Below are 12366 nucleotides of genomic sequence, written 5' to 3'. Positions count from 1 at the left end.
ACTTGCTCAGCATCCCCAGGGGCGCTGCCCACGTGGCTCCCACGCCAGGTACCACACCGGCACGAGCTGGGACAGCCAGCAAGAACAGGGCCAGCACTGCCAAAGCCACCACTGTCCCCATCGCACTCACTTCCTAATCCCAGCGGCATTGTCACGCTCTGCCTGCAGCGCCTTCTCCTGGAGCTGCCCGCTGAGGCTCTTCCACCGCTCCTCCTGCTGCTTCCGGAACGCCCCCAGCTCCCGGCGGTCCAGCTGTGGACGGGTGACACCCTCAGCCAGCTACCCCAGGATGGGACATGGCGGTCCCCGGGGGCACAGCCGGGAGGGGGGACCCTCGCAAGGATGCTGCCTTAGGCTGCCAGGCCCCCAGGGTGCCAGTGCTGCGTGGAGGGGACGAGCCCTCACCTTGCAGTCCATCTGTCTCTGCAGCTCTTTCTGGAACTGGAGCCAGCCGTTCTCCTGGCCCGTCACCCGGCTCGTCACCTCCTCCATCATCTTGGTCAGCCGCTCCTCGCACGCCTCAAGCTGGCTGCGGCTGACTTTGTCAGCCAGGGTGGCTTTGTCTGCTTTCTAGCAACGGGGAAAGGCAGGAGAGCGGTGGGGACAGGATGCAGAGACAACAGGAGAGGGGAAGTGGCTACGTGGTCCTGTTCACCCCATCACCCCCGTGGGGTTGGTCCCACCAGCCGAAGGGACTCGGGGTCACAGAGGGACCTGGCAAGGGACCTGCAGCCGGGCTGGAAATCCTCCCTCCCCCTGGCTGGTTCTGCCAGCCGGCACCCAAGGGACAAGGGGTGTTTGTCACCCTGCCAGGGACACCCTTGACTGGCACCGGGGCCCCTTGAGCCCGTACCTCATCGATTCCCAAAACCAGCAGCTCCTCCTTGTCTGCTTGCTTCTTCTCCAGCCTCCCCAGGGCCTGGGACAGAGCCTTCCAAGGCAGACAGCAGCCCGTGATGCCACGGCAGGGTCGGAGCTGCCCCCGGCCAGCCGAGCACCCCCTGCCTCCCCACCCCATCAGAAACCTCCAGGAAAGGCATGGGGAAGCTGTGCAGGGCTGCGAGCAGGGTGGCAGGGGGACAGACCCCTTGGGGTCCCAGCCTGGGCTCTGCACGCGGGTCACAGCCACCCACCTTGACGTCATTCTGCTCCTGCTGGCGATCCTGCTGGAGGTTTGCAAGGTCCGAGCTGAACTTCTCATAACCTTTTTGGAGCTGCACGATGCTGGTCTGGAGGCACTTGAGCTGCTCGTCCTGCTGCAGGGACTAAGAGGACAAGGCGGTGCTGAGCAAGGGGGTGGCTGCCCCGCGGGGACAGACCCAGGGTATTTTGGCTGATGGCCACGGGCCCTCAGTGCAAGCAGGACATTTGCTCCAAGGCTTTAATTCCCTTCCGTGCTGCTGACTCCGACAAGCCAATTAGGGGGGCAGCGAGGGGCTCCCCTACGTTACAGCCAAGCAGAAATGCCTGGGGGGTCCCAGCAGCTCAAGCCCCCTACACCGCATCTCCTTACCTGTCTCCTCCACTTTGGATAACTGTCCACCTTGCCGCCCGCCTTCTGGGCCAGGGACTCCACCTGCTCCTCGAGCTTCTCGCAGCGCTGGAGGAGCTTCCCCAGCAGCACCCTGGTGTCCGGGCTGCAGAAGTGGCACCCTGCGTGCTCGTGTCCCCCGCTCTGCACCGTCGCCCTCGGCTCGTCCTGCTGCTGGCAGGGGAGGAGGAATCAGCTCTGAGCCGGGCTGGATGCCGCCCACAAGCCCAGGTGCCGTGGAGGCTCCATGGCCCCATCCAGCCAGGGGACGTGGCCGGGACCCCGCCAGGACTCCCCCCGAGCCAGCGGGGGCTGGGAGCGCTGCCCCCGGGCCTCACCTCTGCCTGCAGCTGCTGCGCTGCCTCCATCACCAAGTTATTCACGTACTTGGCCGCAAACTGCTCCAGCTCGGCCTGGGTCGGCTCCTGCTGCTTCCCCAGCTCCTTGCGCTCTGCCTTGACCTTCTGTCCCTTGGGCCTGGCCAGCGAGACGGGGGCAGGGGCAGGCTTAGCCTTCGTGGGGGTGTCCCTCGGCCCCCAAACTGGGATGCTGCCAGACCCCAGGCTCCCTCGCAGCCCTGCGGGGTAGGAAACCCTCTCCCATCCTTTTACCGTGGCTGTCGGGTCATCTGGCCGCTGCCGTCTGCTTTTCTGCCGGCTCCAGACCCCCTCGTCTTTCTGGGAGCATCCTCCACCTTGCTGATCTGGGAACGGCAGTGGGGGCGGTGAGGGCACAGCCCCCTGTGTCATTCCGGCACGGGGACCCTTCGGCTGCCCCCTCCCTGCCCAAACTGGCATCCCCGCAGCCCCTCGGGGACTGCTGCCGGCTCACCTTCTCCTCCTCCCCGCGGAGGGCCCTGGCCATGTCTTGTAGGAAGGACACCTGGCACCTGAGGTCGGCCAGGATGCTGGTGATGCTCTCCCGGCCTAGAGGGACATGGTGCAAGGGGATGTGCTGTTGGTGAGGGGGTCTCTGAGCATGACGAGCCCCTGACCCAGGGTGACCCCACGCCAAAAAACCCCCGCCAGTCCTCCCGTGCTCTCACCTCCCTTCGGGAAGAGCCGGCGCAAGTTCTCAAGATCCGCATGTTCTGCTTTGGTAGATTTAAGCTGCTCTACCTGCTCCTTCAGACCAGTGCAGAGGTGGCCGAGCTGCCCAACCTGGGAGAGAACCTCCCGCATCTCCGACTCGTAGCTGGAGGTGCTGGTGGAGCCCCAGGGCTTGGCCGGCTCTTGGGCATCCCCTGGGATGGTGGCTTGGGAGCTGGAGGACCCAGGCTGCACCCCAGGGGTGGTGGTGTGGGTCCCAGGGGATCCTGGCTGCATCCCTGAGGTGCTGGCCTGGGTGCCCCGTGATCCTGCCTGCATCCCCGCGGTGGTGGCACCGGCACCAATAGACCTTGTGTGATCAGAGGGAGCGCCTGACAACTTCACAGGGGTCGCTGGTTCCCCCTGTGTCCCTGCTTGCATCCCCAGGGAGCCAGACCCTGCAGTCCCCTTGCCGGTCTCCATCCCAGGCCGTGTCCCACGTCCCTTCGGCCCCAGTGCTGAGCTCCTCCTGGACTGGCTGTCCACGGCCACCTGGGTGGGCTCAGCAGGGGCAGACTGGCCCCCACCGCCCTCCTGGGAAGAAGAGGCAAAGGGCAGCAGGTTTACTGGCAGCTGGGCAGCCGTGAGGACAGACCCCAGAACCCCCCGCCATGTCCCCAGTCCCTGTCCCCAAACCACCATCTCACAGGGCCAAACTCATGTTGAACATGAGAGCACAAATGCAAAGAGATCATGGAGTCAGCCCAGCCATGGAGCTGGGGGGATGGGACATCCAGGGATGGGACCCCCAGCATCACTGCCCAGCACCCCACCCCACAGGCTGTGCCCCAAGGCAGGAGGGCTGGTGTCCCCGAGGGAGCGGGGGACGCAGCCGCCTCCTGTCCCTTGCAGCCCGGCAGCGCCCTGGGGCTTCCCCTGGAGCTGGGTGAGGAGAGGGACACCCGTTCAGATGTGGGAGCGGGATTTAAAGAGTATCCCCAAATGAACTGGGGCAGGAGACAGAGGGACGCTGGGCAGGGCTGTGCCTGGGGGCCGCGGCTGAATTGCACGGGCAGAGTTTTATCTTCCCTCCTCCCCTCCCAGGTGTTGCTAAGGCACTTTTGAACTAGAGAGACCTCAAAACAGGAGGGCTCTCTAGTTCAAAAGTGCCTTAGCAACTCCTGGGACACCCTTCCCACTCTTCCCTCCTGCTGCCCTTCACGCTGGTGACACCGATGGCCGTGGGGCACGGGCACAGTGTGACAGGGCAGCAGAAGTGGGGAGGGACGAGGGCCCAGCTCCCTCCCGGGGCACCAGGGGATGCTCACCAGGCCAAGTGTCTCCTGGATCTCCTGGATGTCTTCTGCCAGGCCAGAATGCGCCTCCTGCAGGGCATGCATGTCCTCTGCCAGGCCGACATGTGCCTGCTTCATCTCCTGGATGTCCTCTGTCAGGGCAGAATGCACCTTCTGCATGGCCTCCTGCATCTCCCTCATGTCCTTTTCCATGACAGAATGACCCTCCTGCATCGCTTGTTGCATGGCCCGCATGTCCTGTTCCATTCCAGAATGCGCCTCCTGCATCGCCTCCTTCATCTCGCGCATGTCCTCTGCCATGCCAGAGTGCGCCTTCTGCATGGCCCGCATGTCCTCTGCCAGGCCGCACTGCGCCTCCTTAAACTTGTTGATCTCCTCCCACAGGTGCTGGAGCGAAGCCCTTTTCTGGGAGAGCGGGTGGGGGGTGAGCCCAGGGGAGGGTCCCTGGGGACCTGGGCCCCGCTGTGCTCTGCTGCGGGAGCTCGGGCTTAACCCAGCCCTTGGGCTGAGGGCGGCACGACGGCAGCGCGGAGCCCAGAGGAGGGGGCGTCTCGTGGGGGAGCACCCAGGGACCAGCAAGAGCATCTACCTTGGAGACGGCTCTCTCCTCCTCCTTGGTTGTTGTTGGCATCAGCTCCTTGGCCATGGAGGAGACCTCGGAGTTGCTCCCGGTCCCCTCCAGCTGCTCCTCTGGTTTCCAGAGCTGCTGCCCTGTGCCCAGGGCTCCGTCCTCCTCCTTCTCCTGGCCAGGCTGGTCCTTGCTGTCCTGGTCCTTTGCCAGGCCGGGGACCGGGCTCTGCCCTGGCTCCAGGACAGACAGCTGCAGCTGGCCCAGCTGCCCAATGATGGCCTCGAGCAACTTGTGAAGCGCCACGAAGTCAACAACCCCCAAATTGGGTGTCCCGATGGCGGCCTTCAGCATCTCCAGCAGACCGAGTGTGGCCATCGCTGCTGCTCTGCCGGAAAACACGGAGCCTGATGTGGGAAGACGGGAGCTTTTCTGTCCAGAGGTGATCTTGGAGGGATGGGCAGCCAGCAGCCTTTCTCCTGCTCCTTCTTGCCACAGAAAGCGATCAGTCACCAAAACAGATCCAAGTGCCGAAAGCAATCCAAGTGATGAAAGCGATCCAGTCACCAAAGCGATCCAAGTGCCGAGAGTGATCAAACCACCAAAAGCGGTTCAACCACCAAAAGCGATCAAACCACCAAAAGTGATCCCACCACCAGAAGTGATGCAACCACCAAAAGCGATCAAACCACCAAAAGTGATGCAACCACCAGTAGTGATCCCACCACCAAAAGCAATCCAACTGCCAAAATGAGTCCACCACCACAGTGATCCCACCACGGCAAGTGATCCCACCACGGCCAGTGACCAAATGGGCGAGGGGCACAGGTGACAGGGGACAATATAGTGTCTCTGTTGCCCAGCAACAGCCGCCCCAGGAGCCAGCGGGCACCGCCCTGGTCCTTTGTGATGAAGTCACCCACGGAGATGCTGAGGCTCCCTCCTGCCTTTCCCACTTTACCACCCACAATGCAGCTGGTGACACCTCAAATGTTGTGGCAGGTCACTGCAGCCCGTGCCCAGATTCAAAAGACAATTGCACAGGTCATGGGGAATGAAATCTCCTTTCACTGAATTAAATACCCTCAGTTTTAATTGCAGAGAGAATGGCTTTATCCGTGTTGTGCACTAAATCAAACTCTCCCGACGTTTCACCCTTTCCTTTCCCCATGGCACAGTTGGCCTCGGAGGCGATTCCCCTTGGTGGCAGATGTGCAGCGACTGGCTCACGAGTGCACCAGCACTGGGAACCTGGGCTGAAAACAAGGTCAAAGTGCCTGGTTTAGGATGCCTTTCCCTGCGGTTCATCAAGCAGAAGGATGTCTTTTGAGAGGGAGCTGTTCTGAAGGGATTTCTTCTGCCTCTCTTGACCGTTGGCACGAGCCAGCGGCTGCTGACCAGGAAATGTGCTCATCGCTTGCTCCCTCATGAACACTGTCCTGGCCTTTGCAGCTAGAACGACATAAACCAGAGTATGTTTCCTGTCACCTGTGCAAGAAGGTGGTTCAAATGCAAAGGCTGATCTTGCCTGTAAGCAGCACGAACTGCTCTAGAGACAGCTCTTTGCTGGGGATGGAGCTGTGAGAGAGGTTCTCCAGCTGGCACGGCTGCCTCCCTTTTGAAACACGGGCCATCTTTTGCTGGCATTCCCGTCCCTCAGCCTGATGGCTCTGACATCTCCTCTGATGCTTCAGAAAAGGTGCTGCTATCTACACAGCCATTGCAAGATCCTTTTGCACTGGGAACTGAAGCTGCTCCATAGCTGAAAGGGAGACCCCAACACAGAAAGCAGGGCTGCCATGATTCCTCTGAGAGTGAACCCCACATCCCAAAGAAAGCCGGTCCTTGGAGATGGCCAAGTTTGGAGCAGCGCTGTCACACGTGAGCTGCGAGTCACACAAGGAAGAGTTCCAGAGGACGGAGCGTGTCCCCAGATGGCTTTTGCCAGCGCTGACTGAGGAAGCGGCGTCCTGTCCAGGGACCTCTGCAGAGACATCTCCAGGCAGAGCAAGACACTGGGGGGCAACAGCCCCCCTCAAACCCCAGTTTTGCACCCCAAGTGGCCGCACGGCAATGGGCAAGCCTTCATCCCGGGCCAGAGATGCTGGATCCAGAAGTCATGGCTTGCTCCCGGGATGGTCTTTTTGTGTCAGAACCTCCTGTGTTTCGCCACGCGTTTTTCACGGTAAATGACTTTCATTTCTTTTCCCTCTACGCTCTCCTCCGGTTTTGCCGTGGAGAGCAGATGCCAACAGTCTATTCCAGCCTTACGGGATCTTGCAGACTTCTCCTTTGCTGTCTGTGGTGCTGGTGATTGCCTTCTGCTGCCCCTGGTTCATGTTGAAGACTAATTCCTGGCAGACGTGGTTGGTGCTGCTGAGCAACACTCTTGGCTTTGTGCTAGTGCTCAGTAGGACACCGACAAGAAAGCAGGTGTCAAAAACCTCTCGATCTTGTGTTGAATGGTGTAGTGTATCCAGGAGTCTATTCCAGCAACCTTAATTGCGGTTAATGTGGTTAAGAGTACTTGATAGGGTCCGTCCCAACGTTCTTTTAAAGTTTCTTTATTCCAAGTTCTTATATGCACCGTGTCTCCATGCTCTGTATCCTGTACTGGATTCTCAAGTGCTAGTGGGCGATTCCACACTAGTGCGGATCTGAGTTGATTCAGTGTCCTGCCAAGAGGCAACACATAATTGTAGAAGTCCTGATTACCTTTTACATGTACACTTGGATCTGGATCCGGTGCTTCATATGGCTTGCCATACAGAATTTCGTATGGACTTACTGACATTCCGCTCCTAGGTTTAATTCTAATACACAACACCACTATTGGCAAGGCCTGAGCCCATTGAATTTTTGCTTCCTGACAAATCTTGCTAAGTTGCCTTTTTAGGATCTATAGGCATGCCTGAGATTTGCATGCCTTGGACTACTGGATGTATTAACCGAATAAAGCACAGGATCATACACGGCACAAACAGTAAACCCAGAAATGCACATGCTATCACGAACCCTGTTTTCTTCCACCAGGCTACCATTTCGAGACCAATATCCATTAGGTGGGCCTGGGTACCAAGTGGGAGCAATAGAGGTATTTGATGAATTTACCCGCGACACTAGCTTACAAGAGGTTCGTCCAATGTATCAGTCATTTGAGACCCCCCACATATCCAGCATGAGGTGACATTTAATTCCTGGGCTATTTTCCATAAGATCTATAAACAGGTTTTTCCCTACTGTGGGTAATTGTAATCCCTTGTCTTTTTGCCTTATTTCTTCTTACCAATCTTTGCTTTTCTGTAGTGGCAGAGCCCCCCCGCCCCGGGGGGATGGGGCTGTCGCCAGCCTGGCTGAGAGGTGAAGCCAGAGACAGAAGAAACTAAAGGAGCGTTGTTGTAAGGCGCGTGGACAGGGCAGCTTTGCTATAAAGCCAGCCCGCTCCGGCAATAAAGCGAACTCTGTGAACATCACATTGCTGTGTCAGGTTCCGTGTCTCGCGTGGAAAGAGCAACATTTTGGTGACCCCGACGTGATACTTCGTATCGAAGCAAGATCGTTGGGACGTGAAGACGCCAGGAAAGGCACCTGGAGGGCGAAGTTAGCCCTGCGCTTGAAGAATAGCGGAAAGCAGGCCTGCGGAGAAGCAGGTGGCGTGGGAAACACGGCATCCGCGGAAGAAAAAATCATAATGCAAAGTGTTCTGCAGCTGAATGCACGAACAGGAAGGTATTTTGAAACAGACGCGTTAAAGCGCCTGCTGCGATTCGCCCAGCGGAAGGCATGTGTCCCCTTCGACGACGGATTTTTTTCTCCCGGTACACGGGAGGACGCAGGGACCGAACTGTGGGACGCGGTCACAAGGGGCAGCCGTGAGGCTTGCGACCTCGCCGGGCCGTGGCGGGAGGTTAGGCGGCTGATGCAGGAGGTCTCAGCGGAGCCGGAGCTGTGCGCCGTCCCCCCGGAGCCGCCCGCCGCGTGCTGCCCCCCCTCCGAGGACTCTGAAGAATCGATACCGCTGGTATGTCCCGTGTCAGATTTGGATTTCTGGGGTGGAGAGCAAATTATACCCTCTGCGCCCTTTGAGCCATCGCCTGCCTCCGACGAGCATCGGCAGCAACCAGCAAGGTTCAACGAGCCTGGACAGGTTAATCCAGCTGAAGTGCCGTTGCCGGAGGACCCGGTGGAGCACGAGAATGCAGCACCGCAGAATCACCCTGGCTTCCAGGAGGAGAGTGTGGGAAACTACAGCGGGTTTGTGGAATCCTTGTCAGAAAATATGGGAGTAGAGATCAGCCTTGAAGATATTAAGATTTACCCTTGAGAAGGATGGGAGTAAAGGAGTATCCGGAGATATGGAGTTGTACCCGTGAGAAAGGAGAGATGTACCCGTGAGAGAGAAGGGGATAGAAGAATAACATGGATGATAGCAAAATTAACCAGTGAGATGTTAGTGCTGTAACTTGTAACCAATAGTGAAAAGACACATGAACTGGTAGAATTGTATAAAAATGCACTTATAGCAATCAATAGCATCCATTCCTTTCATCTTGAAAGAACTTGGTCCATGTCGCTTGTCCGTCTCAACCGCGACAGGAGAGCCACGTGCAGAGCCCGAAGGACTTACTGAGACGGCAGGAGAGCCAGATGCAAGAAGTTCTAGACGCCGTGAGGCGACTAGATGGCGGTAACAGTAAAACTTCGTGGTTAAGAGCATATCAAAAGGCGTCAGATGCGATGAAGGACGGGCTGGAGGCAACTGGCAGGGGATGTGAAAAACGGGGAAAACAGGAAAGGGAGGGGGCGGAATTAGACCTCACTCCTGAGGAGCTCCGTATTAAAAGGGAGCGAACACAAAAATGGGCTAGACAATGTGTTGAAGGTGGGATGTGGTCCGTAAGAGGAGCAGATGAATATTTGAGATCGTGGTATGGAAAAGGGCTGGAGACTGGGTTAGATGGGTTTGCAAATATGCGTCGACTTACTGATCCACAGGGAAGCACAAGGGAATTGTATAGCAGTGATAGTAATGATAATCCAAGGGTTTTGCAGCAAACGCAAGGGCTTGCTCTGGCATCAGTGAGTTACCCAATATAGGTAACCCTGTGCCACCCTACTCTACAATAAAGCAGGATCCTGGGGAACCATATATGAAGTTTGCGGACCGTTTAAAAGAAGCTATAGATGCTTCTCCTAACCTGATTCCAGAGGCAAAAGCTGCTGTGGGGAAAGATTTGGCCATGATGAACGCAAACACCCAATGCCAACAGATATTAGCCGCTTTGGGAAAAACTGCTTCTCTAGCAGAGATGGTGGAAGCTTGCACACGGGTACCGATCACGCAACAGGAGGTAGAAAAGGCAAAAGTACATGCTCAAGCCCACGCTGCGGCCTTGGCTGCAGCACTTAAGCCTGCGATGAAAGGCCGAAGCCCTTCTGTCCTGGTTTTGTTAAAAACCAGTTTCTCTTTTAGTGAATTTTGCCTGTCAGCTAAAGCTTCATATTAACTGCATTTTCCTGGAGAACCAGACACATGTTTTGGTAAAACTAGCAATGGAATGCTTATTGATAAGCACGGATGGACATCTCGCAGTGCATTGCTAATGCATTTTTCTCTGTTCCTGTAGCAGCAGAGTGCAGGCCGCAGTTCGCTTTCACCTGGGGGGGCATCCAGTACACGTGGAATCGCTTGCCCCAGGGGTGGAAATGCAGTCCTACCATCTGCCATGGGCTGATCCAGACCACCCTGGAGCAAGGTAAAGCTCCAGAACACTTGCAATATATTGATGACATCACCGTATGGGGTGACACGGCGAAAGAAGTCTTCGAGAAAGGTGAGAGAATAATTCAGATTCTTTTGGATGCTGGTTTTGCCATAAAACGAAGCAAGGTCAAGGGACCTGCACGAGAGATCCAGTTTTTAGGAATAAAATGGCAAGATGGCCGTCGTCAGATCCCAATGGATGTGATCAACAAAATTGCAGCAATGTCTCCACCTACTAATAAAAAGGAGACACAGACTTTCTTGGGCCTTGTAGGTTTTTGGAGAATGCATATTCCTGACTACAGCCAGATTGTGAGCCCTCTCTATCGAGTGACTCGTAAAAAGAACCAGTTTGAGTGGGGCCATGAACAGCGACAAGCCTTTGAACAAATTAAGTGTGAGATAACTAATGTGGTGGCCCTTGGACCAGTTCGGACTGGACTAGATGTTAAAAATGTGCTCTACACCGCAGCCGGAGATAATGGACTTACCTGGAGCCTCTGGCAGAAAGCACCAGGAGAAACCCGAGGTCGACCCTTAGGTTTTTGGAGTCGAGGATACAAAGGATCTGAGGCCAACTATACTCCAACTGAAAAAGAGATACTAGCAGCATAGGAAGGAGTTCGAGCTGCTTCAGAAGTGATCGGTACTGAAGCACAGCTCCTCCTGGCACCTCGACTGCCGGTGCTGAGCTGCATGTTCAAAGGGACGGTTCCCTCTCCACATCATGCAACCGAAGATACGTGGAGTAAATGGATTGCATTGATCACGCAACGAGCTCGAATTGGAAATCCCAGTCACCCAGGGATTTTAGAAGTGATTACAGACCGGCCAGAAAGTAAAGACTTTGGGATGTCTCCAGATGAGGAGGAAGTTAAATGTGCTGAAGAAGCACCACCGTATAATACTCTTTCAGAGACTGATAAGCAGTCTGCACTGTTCACAGATGGATCCTGTCGTCTTGTAGGAAAACATCGAAGGTGGAAAGCTGCTGTGTGGAGTCCCACACGACAAGTTACAGAAGCCACTGAAGGACAAGGTGAATCTAGTCAATTTGCAGAAGTGAAAGCCATCCAGCTGGCTTTGGACATTGCTGAAAGAGAGAAGTGGCCAATACTTTATCTCTATACTGACTCATGGATGGTGGCAAATGCCTTGTGGGGGTGGCTACAGCAATGGAAGAAAAGCAACTGGCAGCGCAGAGGTAAACCCATTTGGGCTGCCACACTGTGGCAAGACATTGCTGCTCGGCTAGAGAGCCTGCCTGTGAAAGTTCGGCATGTAGATGCTCATGTGCCTAAAAGTCGAGCCACCGAGGAACATCTAAACCACCAACAAGCGGATCAAGCTGCTAAGATTAAAGTAGCTGAGGTGGACTTGGACTGGCAACATAAAGGTGACCTTTTCCTAGTCCGGTGGGCCCATGATGCTTCAGGGCATCAAGGTAGAGATGCAACATATAAATGGGCTTGCGATCGAGGGGTGGATTTAACTATGGACACTATTTCACAGGTTATTCATGAATGTGAGACTTGCGCCGAAATCAAACAAGCGAAACGGTTAAAGCCTGTATGGTATGGGGGGCGATGTTAAAGTATAAGTATGGAGAAGCTTGGCAGATTGATTATATTACACTTCCACAAACACATCAAGGTAAGCGTTATGTACTTACAATGGTGGAAGCAACCACTGGATGGTTGGAAACATATGCCGTACCTCATGCTACAGCCCGAGATACTATCTTGGGCCTTGAAAAGCAAGTCCTTTGGCGACATGGTACGCCAGAAAGAATTGAATCAGACAATGGTACTCATTTCAAAAACAGTCTTATAGACAATTTGGCCAAAGAACATGGTATTGAGTGGGTATATCATATTCCATATCATGCACCAGCCTCTGGGAAAATGGAAAGGTACAATGGTTTGCTAAAAACTACACTAAAGGCACTTGGTGGTGGAACCTTTAAAAACTGGGATTCACATTTAGCAAAAGCCACTTGGTTGGTCAACACCAGGGGATCAACCAATCGAGCCGGGCCTGCCCAATCAGAAATTCTACGGACTGTAGAAGGAGATAAAGTCCCTGTAGTACACATGAAAAACATGTTAGGAGAGGCAGTCTGGGTTAATCCTGGCTCAGGCAAATGCAAGCCCATTTGC

This window comes from Columba livia, chromosome 18 (assembly GCF_036013475.1).
Source record: "Columba livia isolate bColLiv1 breed racing homer chromosome 18, bColLiv1.pat.W.v2, whole genome shotgun sequence".
Lineage (NCBI taxonomy): Eukaryota > Metazoa > Chordata > Aves > Columbiformes > Columbidae > Columba > Columba livia.
The sequence above is the reverse complement of the archived record's forward strand: the minus strand, read 5'-3'. Positions refer to the sequence as shown.